General features: G+C 44.8%; 2 protein-coding genes across 3 annotated transcripts in view; both read right to left on the bottom strand.

Moving 5' to 3' along the window:
• Positions 1-9,328, bottom strand: part of SART3 (spliceosome associated factor 3, U4/U6 recycling protein) — a 382,087-nt gene that overhangs the window by 361,824 nt on the left and 10,935 nt on the right. The gene's annotated exons all lie outside the window — the stretch shown is intronic.
• Positions 1-9,328, bottom strand: part of SELPLG (selectin P ligand) — a 304,877-nt gene that overhangs the window by 256,849 nt on the left and 38,700 nt on the right. The window lies entirely within an intron of this gene.

The raw sequence follows: 9,328 nt of genomic DNA on the forward strand, positions 1-9,328 counted from the left end.
GTCAAAAAAAAAAAAAAAAAAAAAAAAAGGGCCTGGTGTGGTGGCTCATGCATGTAATCCCAGCACTTTGGGAGGCCGCCAAGGTAGGCGGATCACCTGAGGTCAGGAGTTGAAGGCCAACCATGGCCAAAATAGTGAAACCCCATCTCTACTAAAACTACAAAATTAGCCAGGCGTGATCAGTGGGCACCTGTAATCCCAGCTACTCAGGAAGCTGAGGCAGGAGAATCGCTTGAATCCAGGACACAGAGGTTGCAGTGAGCTAAGATCACACCACTGCACTCCAGCCTGGGCAACAGAGTGAGACTTGGTCTCAGAAAAAAAAAACAAAAAAAACAAAACAACAAAAAAAAACCAAAAAAAACCTTCAAAAGTTATAGAAAGTCTGTGTAATTGTTAATATGAAGCAAGGGAGAAAGATGAAGCAGCATTTCTAAACATGACTATAGCCATATAAAAATATGTTATAAAGCCGGGTGTGGTGGCTCACGCCTATAATCCCAGCACTTTGGGAGGCTGAGGCGGGTGGATCACCTGAGGTCAGGAGTTTGAGACCAGTCTGACCAACATGGAGAAACCCCGTCTCTACTAAAAATACAAAAACTAGCTGGGTGTGGTGGCGCGTGTCTGTAATCTCAGCTCCTCAGGAGGCTGAGGCAGGAGAATTGCTTGAACTTGGGAAGCGGAGGTTGCAGTGAACTGAGATCAGCCTGTGCAACAAGAATGAAACTCCGACTCAAAAGAAAAAATGTTATAAAACCACACACCACTATAAAGAAATGGTAATGCAAAAACCATAAAGGACAAAAAAAAAAAAAAAAAAAGGAAATAGATTTAACTACAAAATAGTTTTTGTTCTTGTTTTTGTTTTTTTTTTAGAGTTAGAGGCTTGTTCTTTTGCCCAGGCTGGTACAGTCATAGCTCACTGCCACCTTGAACTCTTGGGCTCAATCAATCCTCCCGCCTCTGAAACTGCCTTTGCACAAATTATGCTGAGAAAACTATGACAGTGAAAGAGATCTGACCTGACTGACTCCATCTTGCTTCTAACCTCCAAACTGTCCATGTTCATTCCTGGGTGTAGGCCAAGTTAACTTTAGGAGGAATTTAGTTTATATTTTAACTTTGTCAAAGTTTAACTAAGATGTTAATAGCCCATTTTCCAAAACAAACCCCCTTCCTGCCTGGGGACTAGACTGCCTTTGCAGGACTAGCAAATTATTATGGCTACCAGATTAGAAATTACGGTTTAGGAGTCATGCAGCTGAAGGCTGCAAAATTCTAAATCTCTCAAATTGCTCCTGGGGATGACATCACTGTTATAAAACCTAACATCAGTGCTTGACATATTTTGCAGACCTCGCACTCGATGGACCAGCTGGCACCACCCAAATGGATAAACAGGTTCATCTGATCTGTGGTCTCCACCCAGAAACTGACCCAGCACGAGAGGGCAGCTTCAACTTCATATGATTTTGTCTCCAGCCTGACAATCAACACTCCCCTACTTTCTGCCCCCCTACCCACCAAATTACCCTTAAAAACCTTGATCCTGGCCAGGCGCAGTGGCTCACTTCTGTAATCCCAGCACTTTGGGAGGCCGAGGCAGGCAGATAACCTGAGGTCAGGAGTTCGAGACCAACCATGGCCAACATACTGAAACCCCATCTCTACTAAAAATACAAAATTAGCCGGGCATGGTGGCGGGCGCCTGTAATCCCAGCTACTCAGGAAGCTGAGGCAGGAGAATCGCCTGAACCCAGGACACAGAGGTTGCAGTGAGCCAAGATCGCTCCACTGTACTCCAGCCTGGATGACAAGAGCGAAACTCAGTCTCAAAAACAAAACAAAACAAAAAATCCACAGAAAACAAACCCTGAACCCTGATCCTAAACTCGTTCACTACTGCAATTCCCCTGACTTGATAAATCGGCTCTGTCTAGGCGGCGGGCAAGGAGAACCCATTGGGCAGTTGCACCTCAGCCTCCTGAGTAGCTGGGATTACAAGTGCAAGCCACAGCTGAAAAAGTTTTCAGACTTCTGTAGGACAGACAAATTGGGGAAAGTATTTGCAACAAAGGAGTAACACACATACATATAAAGAGTTCTTTCAAGGCTGGGCGCGGTGACTCATGCCTGTAATCTCAGCACTTTGGGAGGCCGAGGTGGGCAGATCATGAGGTCAGGAGTTCGAGACCAGCCTGGCCAATATGATGAAACCCTGTCTCTAGTAAAAAAACAAAAATTAGCCAGGTGTGGTGGCGTGCACTTGTAATCCCAGCTACTCAGGAGGCTGAGGCAGGAAAATCGCTTGAACCTGGGAGGCAGAGGTTGCTGTGAGCTGAGATCATGCCACTGCACTCCAGCCTGGGCGACAGAGTGAGACTCCGTCTCAAAAACAAAACAAAAAGAGTTATTTCAAATTAAGAAGAAAAATGACCAACACACCTCAATAGAAAAATGGGAAAAAAAGAATAAGCACTTTACAAAGAAATAAACATAAAGCCCAATGGACGTGAAACTTTGCCATCTCCTTATCAGGGCTTGGACTAAGGTGGGGAGAAGGAAGGATGCAAAATTTAAGGAGGCTCTCACTCTCAGGGCCATGTGAGTACAAAGTGGGCATCTGAGGGTAAGTGCCTCCTTAAATGTGTAAATTGTTAGAGCCCTGCTGGATGGCAGTCTGGCAAAATGGATCAATATTTTAACTATACAAACCCTGGCACAATGATCCCATTTTTAGGAACTGACCTCATGAAAGCAATCAGGCAAGTATGCCAAGAAACACATCTAGGATATTTTTAATATCAACAAATTAGAAATGACAGGTAAATTCAACCCTACGGACCGACTTTAAAAATTGTTACTTCTGGCTGGGCATGGTGACTCAACCCTGTAATCCCAGCATTTCGGGAGACCAAGATGGGAGGAGCACTTGAGCCCAGGGACCCATCTCTACAAAAAAAAAAAAAAAGTGAAAATTAGCCAGGTTGGTGGTACATGCCTGTAGTTCTAGCTACTCAGGAGGCTGAGGAAGGAGGATCACTTGAGCCCTAGAGGTCAAGGCTACAGTGAACGGTGATTGTACCACTGTACTCCAGCCTGGGCAATAGAGTGAGACCATGTCTCAAAAAAGAAAAAAAAATTGTTACATCCAGGTACATTGGTATCCTGTGTAAAAAGGATGCCATCCTGTAGTCCCAGCTACTTGGGAGGCTGAGGCAGGAGAATCGTTTGAGCCCAGAAATTCGAGGCTTCAGCGAGCTGTGTTCACACTACTGCACTCCAGCCTGGGCAACAGAGCAAGATCTTGTCAGTAAATTAAAGGAAAAATAAAAAGGATGTCACTGTTCTATAGTGGTCGTGGAAAGAGGCTCAGGGTGTACCATATTGGTATAAGTGAACAGAGGAACCAACATATGTCACATGATACTATTTTTGTCACCTGCCTGTGTTTATGTTCGCATTTGGAAATATTTGCCCAAAGTAATGGTCCCTATTTCCTGGTGGTGGGATTAATTGCAGGGGATTCTTACTTCTTTATGCCTTCTGCATAAATACTTGAAATCCTTAAATACTGCTTAATACTTGAAAAAGTGATTAAAACTAATCTTGTTTGAGAAAGAGAGTGGGAGTTAACCTACTATTCTGTAACTTCCTGGTCCCACTAGGGCTGACTCCTGCAGGGAATTCTCCAGGTGAATGTTTTTGCCCTGGCCTGACTATATTTCAGAACTACCAGGAGGTCGTTTTGTTTGTCAGTCACCCAGTGGGGTCAAAAGGACCCTTAACTTTTACAATTCCAGCCAAATAAACAAGAGTTGCTTTCAAAGGTCTAGGGCCTCGCATGACTAGGATCAGTGAGTTTTGGACTTCAGGGTAGTGGAAAGGGCCTTGGTCCCACAGGGCTCTCTCTGTGCACTTAAATTTCCCTAACTATAAAATGGACAGATTCAACCATATCAGTGTTTCTCAACTTTTTCTTTTCTTTTCTTTTCTTTTGAGACAGGGTCTCGCTCTGTCACCCAGGCTGGAGTGCAATGGTGAGATCTCAGCTCAGTGCAGCCTCAACCACCCAGGCTCAATCAATCCTCCTACCTCAGCCTCCCAAGTAGCTGGGACTACAGGCATGTGCCACCATGCTTGGCTAATTTTTTGTAGAGATGGGGTTTCATCATGTTGCCCAGGCTGGTCTCAAACTCCTGGGCTCAAGAGATCCTCCTGCCTCAGCCTCTCAAAGTGCTGCGGTTACAGGCGTGAGTCACCGTGCCTGGCCAACTTTTTCTTAAACTCACTCTCCTTTTTAATAAAGATAAAATTCTTACACCCTTCCCAGTAGGTATCTTTCTCCTTATTCCAATAGCCAAGAAGATACTGTGGAACTTCACTTTCTATAGATTATATCATGAAAACAATAGTCCCCCAAGCTCATTTTCCAAAATTAAATAATAATTCTAAGTATGCTTGTTTGTACACAGTACAGGACTTTCTGAAGCCACAGGCCACCTCCAGTCCTGGTCACTGATGCCCGAGGTCCTTCTCTGGTTCTCAATTAAAAGCTGTAGTGTAGTGACTGAGTACCCCAGTTCTGGACACAGCCTGGGTGAGGGTCGCCAGATAAAATACAGGGTGTTCTGGGGAGGTGGCTCACGCCTGTAATCCCAGCACTTTGGGAGGCCAAGGTGGGTGGATCATTTGAGGTCAGGAGTTCAAGACCAGCCTGGCCAACATGGCAAAACCCTGTCTATACTAAAAATGCAAAAATTAGCCTGGTGTGGTGGTACATGCCTGCCATGCCAGCTACTTGGGAGCCTGAGGCACAAGAATCACTTGAACCGGGGAGGCAGAGTTTGCAGTGAGCCGAGACCATGCTGCTGCACTCCAGCCTGGGCAACAGAGCAAGACCCTGTCTCAAAAAAAAAAAAAAAAAAGTACACACACACACACACACACACACACACACACACACACACACACGGTGTCCTGGAATTTATTTCCAGATCTGGCAACCCTAACCTAGGTTCACATTTGGGCCTCTGCTTCCAGGAAATGTGACTATGAGCACAATCTGTCTTTCCTTTTTTCTTTTTCTCACCCTCTTTCTCTTTCTTCTTCTTTCCTTCTTCCCTCCTTGCCTGCCTCCTTTCTCTTTCTTTCGTTTTTCTTTCTCCCCCTCCTCTCCTCCACTCCCTCCTCCTTCCTTCCTTTATTCTTTACTTCCTCTCTCCTTTTCTCTCTCTTTCTTTCTTCCCTAATTGTGTCAAGTGCATCAATCTTAATTTTAAATATGCAGCTTGATGAATTTTTACATATGCATAAACTCCTGCAACCACTACCCAGATTAAGGAGCACATTTCCAGCATCCCAGAAAATTTTCTCATGCCTCTTGCTGGTCAGTATCTCCCCCAGAGGTAACCACTCTTCCCATAGCCTCTGTTATTGTCAATCAATTTTGTGTGTTCTTGAATTTCATAAAAATGGAAGTATGCAATATGAACTCTTAAGTGTCTGGCTGTCGCTTCTTAACCTAATGACTGAGATTCATTCAGGTTGCTATATATAACAGTATTTTTCCTTTTCATTGCTGTATAACATTCCATCGTGTGTTTTTTTTTGGGGGGGGCGGGGTTGTTTCCTGAAAACACCACAATTTGTTTATCCATCCTCTGTCTCATAGATATTTTGATTGTTTCCTAAGGGTCCACTAAATGAACACCCTTCTTGGCAAAAGGAACCCCAGAAAAACTTTAAAAACTTTGTTTCCAGCTATGATGGGACAGGAGGTCAGGCACACCACATTATACTCCCTTCCTTCCTTTTGTGATTTAGATACAAGAACCGATCAACATTAATGCTAAAATAGAGGGCTGGGTATGGTGGCTCACACCTGTAATCCCGGCACTCTGGGAGACTGAGGCAGGCAGATCACTTGAGGCCAGAAGTTCGAGACTATCCTGGGCAACATGGTGAAACTTCGTCTCTACAAAAAAAAATTTTTTAAAATACAAAAATTAGCCAGGCACCATGGTGCGTGTCTGTGGTCCCAGCTATTGGGGAGGCTGAGGTGAGAGGATCGCTTGAGCCCAGGAAGCAGAGGCTGCAGTGAGTCATGATCGTTCCATTGCACTCCAGCATGGGTAATAGAGTGAGACTGTGTCTCAAAACAAACAATCAAACAAACAAACAAAAAAGAACCATAAGACTGACAGAACAGACTTTTTGTGGTGATAAGATATCAAATTATAAACACAGCCTAAGGCCACATCAGGCAAGGGTTAAGTCAGGTGCCCCTACTCTTAAGGAATAAACTATGTTCTAATTATGTTACAGGATTTTTCTTTTTCTCTAGCTGCTAAACAAGCACTGACCTCAAGAGAAGCAATATTAAAACAGTTACAACTCATCCATCTCACAGACTCCCAAATGACACCCTGTTCCACCAGTCATAACTACAGCTTTGATTGAACAAGAGACTGATTTCAGTAACTTTCTCTTAATAAAAAGATCACTGACCATGGACTGCATCTGGTGGGGTTACAGAAACCGCACCCTCAGGTGCCTGCATTTCCTGAAAAGACCTTTTAATATGTAGGTTCTTTTATTTTTATTTTATTTTATTTTACTTTTTTTGAGATGGAGTCTCTCTCTGTCACCCAGGCTGGAGTGCAGTGGTGTAATCTCAGCTCATTGTAAGCTCCGCCTCCCGGGTTCACAACGTTCTCCTGCCTCAGCCTCCCGAGTAGCTGGGACTACAGGCGCCAGCCACCACGCCCGGATAATTTTTTGTATTTTTAGTAGAGATGGGATTTCACCATGTTGGCCAGGATGTTCTCGATCTCCTGACCTTGTGATCTGCCTACCTCAGCCTCCCAAAGTGCTGGGATTACAGGCGTGAGCCACTGTACCCGGCCAGATGTGTAGGTTCTAATTGTAATACGTTGATTGATTGATTGATTGATTGATTGATTGATTGAGACAGGGTCTGACTCTGTTGCCCAGACTGGAGTGCAGTGGCACAATCACCACTCACTGCAACCCCTGCCTCCTGGGCTGAAGCAATCCTCCCACCTCAGCCTCCCAAGCAGCTGGGACTATAGGTGCACACAACTGCACCCAGCTACTTTTTGTATTTTTTGTAGAGACAGAGCTTTCACCATGTTGCCCAAGCTGGTCTCAAACTCCTGGGCTCAAGCGATCCACCCACCTTGGACTCCAGAAGTGCTAGGATTATAGGCATGAGCCACCACGTCTGGCCTAATTGTAATACATTTAAATGTTAAGTCTCCGCCCCAAAGTGAACATGTATGGTATGTCACATGCACGTTTGTGCATACACGTGTTGGGGCCATCTTCACAAATATTCATAGTTTCTCCTGTAACCTGCCGATTATATCATTCAGCCAACCCCTTCGGCACAAAGCTCCTAACCCAACCCCTCCTCCTTCAAAGTGCCTGTCTCTGGTCTTGGAGGGAGGCATACTTCCCAGCCTGTGGGCTGGTCCTTGTAGGCTATAACCCCTTATAAGAAATAAAGTCTCTTCTCTCTGAATTTACACATCTGTGATTTTTTTGTTTGTTTGTTTGTTTTTTTGTTTTTTGTTTTTTTTTTTTTTTTAGTTAACAGGGGCTATGAACATTCTTACAGAAGCCTTTTATCTTTTGATTGATGTATGTTTTCATTTATCTTGGGTATATACATAGACGTGGGCATGATAGATATTAGGATAGCCATCTTTAACTTCAGTGGATGCTGGAGCAAGTTTCTGAATTTTAGCCCTGAAGTGGGGATGATAATAACAGCACCTGCCTTAGGGCTGTTTCAAGATTCAAAGAGAAAATCTGGGTAAGGCAGGGTGCGGTGGCTTACGCCTATAATCCCACCACTTTGGGAGGCTGAGGTGGGCAGATCACCTGAGGTCAGGAGTTCGAGACCAGCCTGGCCAACATGGTGAAAACCTGTCTCTACTAAAAATACAAAAATAATGAGCCAGGCGAGGTGGTATGCACCTATAATCCCAGCTACTCAGGAGGCTGAGGCAGGAGAATTGCTTGAATTTGGGAGGCGGAGGTTGCAGTGAGTCGAGATGGCACCACTGCACTCCAGCTTGGGCGACAGAGTGAGACTCTGTCTCAGAAAAAAATAAAAAAGAAAATCCGGGTAAAGTATTTAGAATTGGTACACCAAAATTTATAAAACGTAAATTATTGCTGGGATGGCAGTGGGGAGCCTGAAGATATTGGGCTTTTGTGAATGTTGAAGTGCTCCCATGACGAATTAAACACACAGGGATCTTTATAAGGGTCACATGATATTTAAGTGATACTTGACTATTGTATTAAAATTCAAACTAGTTAGATATAAAATAAAAAGTGGGTTTCACCCCATCCATTTTTTATTATTGAAGAAAAAAAAATATGTCAGAGTGTGGTGGCTTATGCCTATAATCCTAACCCTTTGGGTGACCGGGGTGGGATGATTGCTTGAGGCCAGGAGTTTGAGACCAGCTTGGGCAAAATAGCAAGACCCTGTCTTTACAAAAAATAAATATTTTGACTGGGTGTTATGGCATGAATCTGCAGTCCTGGCTAGGCCAAAGCAGAAGGATTGCTTGAGCCCAAGAGTTCAAGGCACCACTGCATTGTGGCCTGGGTGGTAGAATGAGATCCTGTCTGTCTCTCTCTCTCTCTTTTTTTTGAGACAGAGTCTCACTCTGTCGCCCAGGCTAGAGTGCAGTGGCTTGATCTTGGCTCACTGCAAACTCCGCCTCCCAGGTTCAAGTGATTCTCTTGCCTCAGCCTCCCGAGTAGCTGGGATTACAGACATGTGCCACCACGGCCACCTAATTTTTGTGTTTTTAGTAGAGACGGGATTTCACCAACCTGTTAGCCAGGCTGGTCTCAAACTCCTGACCTCAAGTGATCCATCCACCTCGGCCTCCCAAAGTGCTGGGATTACAGGCATGAGCCACTGCACCTGGCCTGACCCTGTCTCTTTTTTTTTTCCTTTTTCTTTTTTCTTTTTTATAGACAGAGTATCGTTCTGTAGCCCAGGCTGCAATGTGCAGTGGTGCCATCTCGGCTCACTGCAACCTCCGCCCCCCGGGTTCATGCAATTCTCCTGCCTCAGCCTCCTGAGTAGCCGGGATTACAGGCACACCCCACCACTCCCAGCTGAGTTTTTATAATTTTAGTAGAGATGGGGTTTCACCATGTTGGCCAGGCTGGTCTCAAACTCCTGATCTCAGGTGATCCACCCACCTTGTCCTCCCAAACTGTCAGGATTACAGGTGTGAGCCACTGTGCCCGGCCGATCCTGTCACTTAAGAAA

Source organism: Macaca thibetana, chromosome 11 (genome assembly GCF_024542745.1).
Source record: "Macaca thibetana thibetana isolate TM-01 chromosome 11, ASM2454274v1, whole genome shotgun sequence".
Lineage (NCBI taxonomy): Eukaryota > Metazoa > Chordata > Mammalia > Primates > Cercopithecidae > Macaca > Macaca thibetana.